Here is a 12,500-nt window from a genome sequence, read left to right as displayed (position 1 = left end):
GAAAATGGGAGTGAGTTTTCTGTTTGTTATTTTGGTTCAAGTGATGACTGATGTGTGTGAACAATTTTTTTTATTTTATTTAAACGTGATATGTAAAAAGGATAAAAAAAAAGAATTGAGAGAGACAACTGTTCGTTTTTTTTTATCTTTTTTTTTTTAGACTCCGTACCATTGCCAGTGTGTGTTCTTGTGTTCTTGTGTTCTGTCCTGTAGCCCTGAACGCGTGACATCAACAAAGCCCTCTCTTCCCTCGCCGGCCACACACACCCGCACCTTCAAGGCGGCGGGAACCAAGGAGAACTGAAAGAAAACGAAGAAAAAAAAAAAGGAAAAAAAAAAACCCACAAAACATCAATTTTCTTCGCTTCATCAAAGAAAAGTATCACTATGTTCTCATCATTAAGATTTGTATATTTTTAAATGAAATTCCTGTATTTTTTTATAATATTTGGTTAGGTTCTTGGTATTTTTTTTCTCTTATGTTTTTCAATTGTTTCTCCACCCCCCCGGCTGTAGCGTGAGGGACTGGGCCGTGCCTGTGTACATTATCTATATAAATATATATATAAAAAAGTAAAAAACATAAAGCAGGAAAGGTTGTCAGAAGTCTAAATACTGTAATAAGAAAATTAAAAAAATGCATCGTGAGATATTGTTAATTAAGAGAATGTTATTTATTTACCAAAAAAACTTTAAATGTTATAAAAGTGTGTATAATATTCGTGTAAAATACTAATATAATTTTATGCTGAAAGATCCCGTAGTTTTTCTTCATCTCCTCTTGGGTTTAGTCCTGTTGGCTTTTGGGGGGCTGAGGGAGGGAGGGGGAAGATGGGAAAAGGATAATGATGATGATGATGATGATGGTGATTGTGGTGATAGTGGTGGGAATAATAGTAGTAGTTGTAGTAGTAGCAATAGTAGTAGTAGTAGTAATAGTGGTAGTGGTGGTGATAGTAGTTGTAGTGGTAATAGTGGTAGTTTAAATATAACCATTACATCCATATACTTCCTTAATTAACGAGAGAGAGAGAGAGAGAGAGAGAGAGAGAGAGAGAGAGAGAGAGAGAGAGAGAGAGAGAGAGAGAGAGAGAGAGAGATAAAATACGTAGAGCAAATCTTTCAATGCAATCCAAGCAAGTGATCCAAATAATGAAAACTCACTCACTCACTCACTCTCTCACTCACTCTCTCACTCACTCACTCTCTTACTCACTGACTCACTCTCTCACTCCCTTTTACGCTGAAACTCTTCCTTTCTATTTTTCTCTTCTCTTCTTTCCTTTCTTCCACCTCTTCTTTCTCCCTCCCTTGTCTTTTTCTTCCTGTCATTCTTTCTTCCCTCTCATCTTTTCTCTCTTCTTCTTCCTCCTCCTCCTTCTCCTCCTTCTCCTCCATCCATCTCGGTCTTCCTCTCTGCAATCTGTTCCTTTAAGAGAGAAAAGTCCACTAAGTCGTTCTTTTAAAGGAAGACATTAGATCACTCCTCTTATGCTAAAGGAACCACAGACTAAAACTTCAATTAACTCTGCCTAAAGGAACGACTCTTGCAATCTTTTTTTTTCCTTTTGTTTTTCCTTTTGTTTCTCTTTCTTTTTTTTTTGTTTGGGTTATCATTTTTGCTTTATTTTCTTTCATTTAGTTTATTTATTTATTTATTTTCTGTTTTTTTTTCTGGTTCTCTGTCTCGGTTTCCCTCTATCTGACTCTCTCTCTCTCTCTCTCTCTCTCCTCTCTCTCTCTCTCTCTCTCTCTCTCTCTCTCTCTCTCTCTTGCCATCTAAACTAATGTATCAGTTACCAGACTTTGCTAAGGAAGAGGAAGAGGAGAAGGAGGAGGAGGAGGAGGAGGAGGAGGAGAGAACGATGCGAAAAGGGAGATCAGGAAGGAGGAGAGGTGGTATAAGCAATCACTTTACTGCTCCTCCTCCTCCTCCTCCTCTTTCTCTCTTCCTCCATCTTCCTTTCTTCTTCCTCCCTCACTGTCTAGTCCTCTTATGGCGTCTTCTGTCTCCTTGTATTTTTTTTCTCCTCCTCCTCCTCCTCCTCCTGCTCCAACCCTCCCAATTCCCACTCCCTGTTCCTCCCCTTCCCCCTCCGTCTGCAGGGATCTGACAAGAATATAAAGTCCTTTGCTGTATAAATATCCCCTGTGTCTACGCATCTACCCATCCATCAACACATCTTAGCTACCCAAACAGCACTAAACACGAAAAAAAAAAAAAAGAAAGAAGAAAAAATGCACAACTCCCCCCCTCACCACCTACACAGAGGAAGGAAAAGAAAACGTAGGAAGTCAAAAGAAAACGTAAGGCTAATGTGATGATCAGATCCTGCTGACTCGTCTCGTCTCGTCTCGGATTGGCTGGAGGCGCTGTGAGCATTCTTTAGCCTTATATAGAGCGTGCAGCAAAGCACTGTTAAACTCCCCACTGCGTTTTACCATAATGTTATAGCCACTGCGGACAGGTTGGCTTGCGGCGACTAGAAGGAGGAGGAGGAGGAGGAGGAGGAGAGGAGGATGGACTGTGAGAAGTGGAGGTACGTGTGTGCGTGTGGTGTGTAGAGTGCTTGTCTGAGGACGTGGAGCGAGCTAAGTGGAGTGTAGTTTGATGTGGTGGAAGTTGAGTATATATATGTATCATGTTCTAACCTAACTCCGGTTAACCTAAGCTAACCTAACCTAATCCCTAACCTAACCTTATGAGACTTGACCTAATCTAACCTAACTTAATCTTATCTAATCTAACCTAAAACAACTTAACTTAATCTAACCTAACCTAACCTAACCTAATCTCTCTAATCGATTAACAAGCCACTTTCGGAACTTAATTGATCAACCTTTTTTTTTCTTCGAGATTCTTCTACATTCATCTTTTTTTGGGGCTGCAAATTGCTATCTCCACATTTTCTTGGACCTTTAGACAGACACCCAGACAGGCAAAGGATAAACGAGATACACAAACAACCAGTTTTTTTTTCAATTCTTACATCCAGATAGATACTCTCCCTAACAGACAAAGGATAAACAATTAACAAAAGCAGATAAACAAACAAGCATCTCTCAACTCTAATAACTAGATAGCTACTCAAACAAAGAATAAACAAGTAAACAAAACAGGATAAACAAACAAACAGCTCTTTCGATTCTCACATCTAGATAGAGACTCTTCCTATCAGGCAAACGATAAACAAGTAGACAAAACCAGACAAACAACGAACCAACTCTTTTAATTCTTACATCTTAAACGAAGGTCTGAAAATACATACGGTGTTTGTCATTCTTCTAGCGGAAGGAGTGTTTATCCGTTACACAGGAGTTGAGTGGAGTGTATATTACGTTACCTGGTGGAGTTGCGGAGGGAGTTTCAATGGGAGAAGTTACAGGAACACTGCCTTAGTTTCAGGTTGCGCTGTCGATGTGCACAAGAGGCGAGTATGTCACTAGAGGGCGTTAGAAGCACTAGTGAATGGCCGGCCCTCTAGTGGCAGCACGGGAAAGTTAAGGATTACTAATGCTTGTCTCTCTGTTTATTGTTCTTGTTTATCTTGGTGTGGTTGTTGATTTTGTGTTGTTTGTTTTCATTTTGTTTTAGTTTCTTTCGTTTTTCTTCTTTCTTGTTCAGTTTTATTGTTGTTTAGTCATTTTGTTCTTGTTTTTTCTTGTTTCTTCTTCGTTTTTCTTGTCCTTCAGTTTCTTTTGTTGTTTTTATCGTTGTTTCCTTTTATTCTTTTTTTGTTTCTTCGTCTTTCATCTTGCTTATTCTTCTGTTTTTTTTATTGTTGTTTATCGTCATTTTGTTGTTGTTTTTCTTGTTGCTTATTTTTTTTCTTATTCTTATTCATTTGTTCGTGTTATCTATTTTAACCTGCTTATTTTCTTCTTTGTGCTTCTTGCTCTCTTCCATTTTGTTGTTCTTGCTTTCTTTTTTTTTTGTTGTTGTTGTTCATCACAATCTTGTTCTTGTTCCTCTTGACTCTTCGTCTTTCGTCTTTCCTCGAATCTCCTTCTGTTCTTGTCCTCCATTTCAACCCATTTACTCTCCTTCTCTTCTTCCTCTTTTCTCCACATCTTTTCCATTTACAATTTTTGCTCCTTTTTTTTCTTTTCCCTTTCTTCCTCCCCTTCACCTTTCATTTCAGCTCTCTTACCCTCCTCCTTCTCCTCCTCCTCCTTCTTTTGCTCCTCCTCTTTGATTCTCACTTTTTCTCTACTTACTTTTTTCATTCTTTTACTAACTTTTATTCCAATGCTCCTACTACCTTCCTCCTTCTCCTCCTAGAATTCTCTCTTTTTTTTTTTTTATTCATTTTTCTTACCATCCTACTCTCCTTTCATTCAACCCTTTTAAAACCTCCATCTTCCTCGCACTCCTGCTACATCTCAACCTATTCCTTTTTCCTAAACTACACACACACACACACACACACACACACACACACACACACACACATACACCATCCCACCAGTCCATCGCACACCCTTCCCTTCCAGCAACACACACACACACACACACACACGCTCTGCCCAGACAAGTCCCGACAGGTTATGCCGCTTAAGGAGATCACGGCTCTTACTCATAAGGACTCAGAAACCCTCCGCGGTGTCCCTCGTGTCTTCAAAATGGACTTAAAGAACGGAGTGTCTTCAGGAGGGACGTTTGGTTGGCTGAAAAGGAAGTGCCGTGTCCTTGGAAGGTGTTTCTTTCTTTTTTCTTTTTTTTTTCGCGTTATCTCTCTTTATTTTATTTTTTTCTCTGTCTTACTGTTGGTTGGTCTGTCTCTTCCCCTCTCTCTCTCTCTCTCTCTCTCTCTCTCTCTCTCTCTCTCTCTCTCTCTCTCTCTCTCTCTCTCTCTCTCCTCCTTTCCCGTTTTGTTTACATTGGTACGGTTGGGTAAACTTCGTACATACATGAAAGGCTAGCCGGCTAACCTTGATGTCCACTCGAAAGGACGTACGTACATGCCTGTCTGCTGAATACGTACACGGACGGACGTTTACTAATACATACACACACACACACACACACGTTTTTCCTTCTTCTTATGTTTTAATTTTTCCCCTTCGTCATCGTTCTCCTCATTATCATCATTACTATTAATTCCTTATGTTTATTTGTTTTTTCCGTTCTTTTCCATCATAATGACTGGCGTGCTCCTTCCAGCCTCCTTGACAAAGAACGGGAGGAGGAGGAGGAGGAGGAGGAGACGGGGGGGAAGGGAAGGCAAGGTAAAAGAGGAAGGTTGAAGGTAAATGGGTATGGGACGAGGGGTAAGAGTAGGAGGAAGAGGAGGAAGAGGAGGAGTGAGGAGGAAGACAGGAGGAGGAGGAGGGGTAGGAATAAGAGGTGATAAAACTAAGGAGGAGGAGGACACAACGATGAAAGGAATAAGGAGCAGAGGAAGAACAACAGCAACAACAACAACAACAACAACAACAACAACAACAACAACAACAACAACAACAACAACAAAAACAAGTAGAATAGAAGAAGAAAAATAAGCAAAATAAATAAAAGTGGTAAGGGGAGGGATAAAAGCAGAGTATAATTGAAGGAGGAGGAGGAGGAGGAGGGGAGGGACATTATTCAGTACATGTGGTCAATGAGGCTGCGTCGTCTGCTGTCCAGTTTGGCAGATTTGGGTAAAAACACAACTCAAATTAAAAGGAACCAAATTCATATGTAGATGAGTGAATAAGTCCACAGTTTTGTTCATTATGACCTTGTTTGGCTTGAATGTGTGTGTGTGTGTGTGTGTGTGTGTGTGTGTGTGTGTGTGTGTGTGAACCAGAGAGAGCATGCTAACTTAAAACACTTACAACATTAATTTCCTACAACGCAAGGAAACAGAAACCCACACACACACACACACACACACACACACACACACAAGGAAGCCAGCACAACCACGCACTTCACAACACAACGTAACACAAAGTAAGGTAACACACACATGGGGAAGCCAGTCAGAAGTCTAGCCTCTTAACACACACATCCTCCTTTGATTTCCTCATAGCAACGGACTCACGCACATAAGAATAGGAGAGGAGATAAAGAGGAAGAAGAAGATCCTGCAACTCTTCATTTAAAGGTATAGGAAGAAGGATATTGCAGTAAAATGGCATAACTTTCCTTCCTTCCCCTTCCTTCTTTCCTCCTTCCTCCTTCCTCGCCTTGTTGTCTTCCGTTCCTCCTACGCGCTCTTCCCTCCTAATTCAATCTTTCCTCCTCTATTCTTATTTCTCCTTAACTTCCATCCACTTATTTCTTCTTGATTCCCTCTTCCGCCTTCCTTCGCCCTCTCCTTGACATCTTTCATTCCTGTCACCATCCCTCCCTGTCAATCTTCCTTCCCTTTTCTCTGTTTTCTTACATCTACCCACTTTCCCTAGCCTACCTTCTCTATCTGTCCAACCCCTGCCCTTCAGTTTCACGTAGGCGGGTGCAGGGACACGCCACGCCCCTAAGCGACACCCCAAGACGCAGCCCAGGGCACAGTACCCTTTTGAATGCCCTGGGACTCCTATAAAAGGCTTGTGGCGTCCGCTAACCCACATCTGCCATCTCGCGCCGCGCCAGCAACACAGCAATCGTTAGTTGAGAGGGATATCCACCCTGCAGGCAAACTTAACTCATTCCCTGCCCTTCCCTCGTGCCCTAGAGCGCGTGAGTTGCCTTCAGGAGGAGAAACGGGGAGGAGGATTGGGAGGAAGGACGAGGGATGAGGGCGGGAAGGGAGGAGGAGCGAGAGGAAGACGAGGGGTGAAGCATTCTGGCAACGACGGTAGCGGTGACACAGCGCACGCCACACCGATTCACAGTGACAACTTTGCACCTTTATTTCCCAGCAGGAGGTTGTTGGCCCTGGTCTGTGGCTGCTGGGAGGTGTTTTCCTGCTGGGGGGCCGCGGTCAGGGGGTCAGGGAAAGGAGGCAATCCCGTGTGCCTGTGATAACAAGCAATTTTCTTCCACCTGTTACTCTCCTGCCTGGCGAAGCGTCCTTCTGGCCACGTCCGAATGTACGCGCGGCGACCTGGCTCCGCGCCGCGCCGCCCCACTCCGCGGCTCCTACACGCCTCCTGACGCCCTATTCTCCTTATAATTACTTAAATGTCCCACTACTCATAGCTTTTGTTCGGTTTGTTTACTCTGCTACGTTCGAGATGACGATGCAGGAGTTAGGAATAAGGGCGGCTGTGTGTGTGAGTGTGTGTGTGTGTGTGTGTGTGTGTGCAATATCGCTGCGCCTTACATGGCTGTCCAGGACCTCGTGACGTCACCAAGTGTGCGTTGACCTGCCTTGTTGACCTGCAGGGGGTGAGAGTATCAGGGTCACGCAGGTCACAACGCTGACTGATCACCCCTTGCCTGAATGAGGAGAAAGTTGTGCCTGATGATGATGATGATGATGATGATAAAAATAATAATAATAATGCTTTACTTTCATCATATTTTGTTAATCTTACTCATTTTCTTTCACAATCTTTACTATTTTTTTTTAATTTGAATTTGAGTTAGGAATATTTAACTTTGATCTGTTCCTTTTGATATAACGGAAAGAAGGATGAGGATCGAGAGGGGAGGGGAAGAAAGGAAGGAAGAGAGAGAGGAAGAGAAAGAGGAAGAGAGGAGGGAAGAAAGGAAGGAACAACGGAAATGCTTAATATTTAACCTTCATAACGGCAAAGGGCAAAACAGAATTATGAGAAAGATGGAAAAATGTGGAGCAGGAGGAGGAGGAGGAGGAGGAGGAGGAGGAGGAGGAGGGGAAGGAGGGAAGAAGAATCCAAGATGATGTAGAGGAGGAAGAAGAGAAGATAAAATATATAAATAAATTAGACAATATTTATAAAGAAAAAAATAAAGATGAAAAGAAGAGAGAGAGAGAGAGAGAGAGAGAGAGAGAGAGAGAGAGAGAGAGAGAGAGAGAGAGAGAGAGAGAGAGAGAGAGAGAGACTAAGTGATTAGAAAACGTGAATCATATAAAGAAAACGAATAATGCTCTCTCTCTCTCTCTCTCTCTCTCTCTCTCTCTCTCTCTCTCTCTCAGCACTTCACACCAACAACACCACGCATAAAAACAAACAAAACAAAAGGACAAAAGAACTTAGATAAGCGCGCGGAGACAGAAGCAATGTTGCCAAGTGTACCAAAACATACTGAATTCAGATGCCAGTTAACACTCAGCCTGGCGGTTTTAATAGTAATGTCAGATGGAGTTAAGGCAATAATGGTTTAAAATGTCATGGCGAGACGACCCGGGGAGTGAGACATCATAACTTGTGGAATGAAGAAGGGCGGAGATGATTATTAGAGGCAACTGTGTGGAGGGAGACAAAGGGGGAGAGAGGGAGACTGCAAAAAAATAAGGACATTTCAAGTGTTTTCCTCACCAGACTCGAATATTATGAGGCGCTATTAAAATATTTCTAGGGCCTCGTAATGTGCAGATATCCATTAATTTGTGTGTGTGTGTGTGTGTGTGTGTGTGTGTGTGTGTGTGTGTGTGTGTGCGCGAATAAACACCCTAGTATGCAGTGCTGTATATAATTTCATAATATATCCCATTACAAAATTTTCCGCTAAAGCAATAAGATCTCATTAAGTGATCTGTATTCAAGGAAAAATCCAGTGTTTACATTGCGGCAGCCAATCAAAGGCGCTGGTCAGACCGTCAAGCAGCCAGGCGACCAATCAGCGAATAGCAATTTTCTATGTTTACATTTGAGCGACGGCAGTGGTGGCAGTGGTGGCAGTGACGCTGCGCTCAACAATAGGTACATTTTTTTTCCTATTTTATTAGCGTTATTTAGTACCAGGAATGCTTGAAGGAGGTGCCAGCGGTGCGTTAGAGCCTAGAGGATATTGTGAAGTAGTCCAAGGGTGCGACACTCCTGCAGGACGCCGAGGAAAACTTAAATAAATGAGGAGACTGACGGAGGAAACAGACTTGGTAAGATCAGCTGATGTTGTCTAAATCAGCTGTCCTTACCCTCCTCCTCCTCCTCCTCCTCCTCCTCCTCCTCCTCCTCCTCCTCTCTTCATATTTTCCTCCTCTTGATTTGCTCTTATTGTTCGTCTTGCACTTTTCCTTTTCTCCCTCTCTTGTCCTCAATCTTCGTCTTCCTCCTCTTCCTCCTTCCTCCTCTTCTCCTCCTTCCTCCTCGTTTGTATTCTTCTGCCTCGTCGTCTTCCTCGTCGCCGCCAGTGAAGCAGATGACGTGAGTGTTGCCGTGTGTGTGTGTGTGTGTGTGTGTGTGTGTGTGTGTGATGTTAATGTGTTCGTACAAAGGCCATTTCTAGCCGTCTTTTAAATTCCTCTCACTTCGATACCCTTCCTTATTTTCTAGGCGTATATTGTAGTGCTCGTATTTATTTATGTATGTGTGTATGTGTGTGTGTGTGTGTGTGTGTGTGTGTGTGTACTTGCGTCTCCTCTTCCCTTTTTGCGCGTGGCGAGGATGTGGCGCTTATCTAGGCTTGTGATAAGGCAGCGTGCGCGCATTTACATAAGACGGCCAAGTTAGGGGAACACACACACACACACACACACACACACACACACACACACACACACATATCGTTTCACTTTCTCAAAACACTCAAATCGCTTTGTTTTTTTTTTTGTTTTTTTTTTTTATAAGGCAGAATATTATATACATATTAGCTTATGGTGTCTTTAATCTCTCTCTCTCTCTCTCTCTCTCTCTCTCTCTCTCTCTCTCTCTCTCTCTCTCTCTCTCTCTTACCTGCCCCTCAGACATCTTCAGACGCCCTTCCCATCACCGCCTTCTTCACCTCTTTCCCCTCACTTCCCCCTCCTTTTTCCTCACTTCCCCTCCCTTCCCCTCCCTTCCCTTCCCTTCCCTTCTCCCTTCCCCCTCACTTGAAGACGCTGTGTTTTTCTGATAGTTGTTAAATTGAATGCTTTCATAGATTGTGGGATTGTGATGTTAGAGAGAGAGAGAGAGAGAGAGAGAGAGAGAGAGAGAGAGAGAGAGAGAGAGAGAGAGAGAGAGAGAGAGAGAGAGAGAATCCTGTAGTAACTGTGATACACACCTGTTGATTGGACGTGTGAAGATTTATAGGACAGATGTGGGGCAGGTGTAGGTAGATGTGGATGGGTAGGCGTGGTGAAGGGACGAAAGGGTTAGATAAGGGGAGAAAAGGGTGGAGAAAGGAATACTTAGGTGTGGTGGTGGTGGTGGTGGTGGTAGTGTAGGTAATGGTGGTGGTAGTGGTGGTGACTATGCAATCATCACCACCATCACCACCACTACCTCCTCCTCCTCCTCCTCCTCCTCCTCCTGTTACGGAGTGATGAATGAACTTGCTTATGATAGCTAACCTCCTCCTCCTTCTCCTCCTCCTCTTCCTCCTCCTCCTCCTCCTCCTCCTCCTCCTCCTCCTCCTCCTCCTCCTCCCTCCTCCTCCTCTCTCACTGTATTATGATTGGTTTTGTTCCTGCTTCTTTTCTTTTATCATCATTATTTCATTTACTCATTTTTTTATTTGATTATTAATGTTTTATTTTTTCTTGGGCAAATAAAAAAGAAATCGAAAAATGTCCACTGAAAGAGCCTGTCTTCTTCTTCTTCTTCTTCTTCTTCTTCTTCTTCTTCTTCTTCTTCTTCTTCTTTTTCTTCTTCTTTTTTTTTTTCTTCTTCTTGTTCTTCTTCTTGTTGTTCTTCTTTTTCATCTTCTTGTTCTTGTTTTTCTTGTTCTTGTTCTCTGTTCTTGTTCTTGTTCTTCTTGTTCTTGTTCTTCTTGTTCTTCTTGTTCTTATTCTTCTCCTCCTCCTCCTCCTCCTCCTCCTCCTCCTTCTTCTTCTTCTTTTTCTTCTTCTTCTGTTTCTTCTTCTTCTTCTTCTTCTTCTTCTTCTTCTTCTTCTTCTTCTTCTGCTGCTGCTGCTACTGTTTTTTTCTTCCTCCTCCTCCAGCTTCTCACTATGTTTGTATTATCCTTTCCTATCTTCTCTCCTTCTCCCTCTCCTTCTCCCTTTCTTTCTCTCTCCCTCTCCCTCTCCCCCTGTCTCCCCCCCCATATCTCCCCCCCAAACACCCATCTCCCATTAATCTCTTAGTCCCCCTTCATATGTGTCTTTCCTCCTATTCTCCTCCTCTTTCTAGTGCCTATCTCTCCTCCTCCTCCTCCTCTTCCTCCTCCTCCTCCTCCTCCTCCTCCTCCTCCTTCTCCTCTTCCTCCTCGACAACAGACTCCTTCTCACCCCTCCCCCAAATTCTCTCCCACTATTCTCCTCCCCTGTGCAAGATTGACCCTCTCTCTCTCTCTCTCTCTCTCTCTCTCTCTCTCTCTCTCTCTCTCTCTCTCTCTCTCTCTCTCTCCTCTCTCTCTCTCTCTCTCTCTCAGTAAAACTCGAAAAGAAAGGTAAATTGAGTGTAGCAATGTGTGTGTGTGTGTGTGTGTGTGTGTGTGTGTGTGTGTGTGTGTGTGTGTGTGTGTGTGTGTGACCTTCAAGTGTCGTGTGGATGGATACTCTGAGGTGGTGTGGGTGTGGATGTAGGTGTGTGGATGACCCTTACTAAAACCACTGCACAACCACCACCACCACCACCACCACCACCACCACCACCACCACCACCACCTCCTCCTCCACCACCTCCACCACCTCCTCCACCACCTCCACCACCTCCACTAACAGGTAAATCTTGTTTCCACACCTGTTGTCTTCACTTCACTCCACTCACCACTCCACATCAGTACCTCACCACGCAGCACTCAGGCCGCGCCACCACCACGCTATGTCACCACCACCACACTGCAGCGCCACTTATAACACCACGACACCACAAACACCACTTCCTTGTAACTCAAATAATGAACACCAGTAACCTAACTTGACGTAACCTAATCTAACTTAACCTAACTTAATCTAACCTAACCTAACCTAATGAACACCAGTAACCTAACTTGACGTAACCTAATCTAACTTAACCTAAATTAATCTAACCTAACGTAACCTAACCTAACCTAACCTAACCTAACCTAACCTAATCTAACCTAACCTTAACCTAAGCTAACCTAACCTAACCTAAACTAACTTAATCTAACCTAACCTAACCTAACCTAACCTAACCTTAAATAATCTAACCTAACCTAACCTAACCTAACCTAACCTAACCTAACCTAACCTAACTTAATCTAACCTAACCTAACCTAACCTAACCTAACCTAACCTAACCTAACCTAACCTAACTTAATCTAACCTAACCTAACCTAACCTAACCTAATCTAACGTAACCTAATCTAACCTAACCTTAAGTAATCTAACCTAACCTAACCTAAACTAGTCTAACCTAACTTAACCTAACTTAACCTAACCTAACCTAACCTAACCTAACCTAACCTAACCTAACCTAACCTAACCTAACCTAACTTAACCTAACCTAACCTAACCTAACCTAACCTAATCTAACCTAAACTAACGACGTAACCTAATCTAACCTCAGCTTAAGTAATCTAACCTAACCTAACTTAA

This window comes from Scylla paramamosain, chromosome 28, assembly GCF_035594125.1.
Source record: "Scylla paramamosain isolate STU-SP2022 chromosome 28, ASM3559412v1, whole genome shotgun sequence".
Taxonomy (NCBI): Eukaryota; Metazoa; Arthropoda; class Malacostraca; order Decapoda; family Portunidae; genus Scylla; species Scylla paramamosain.
Note: the sequence above shows the minus strand (reverse complement) of the source record.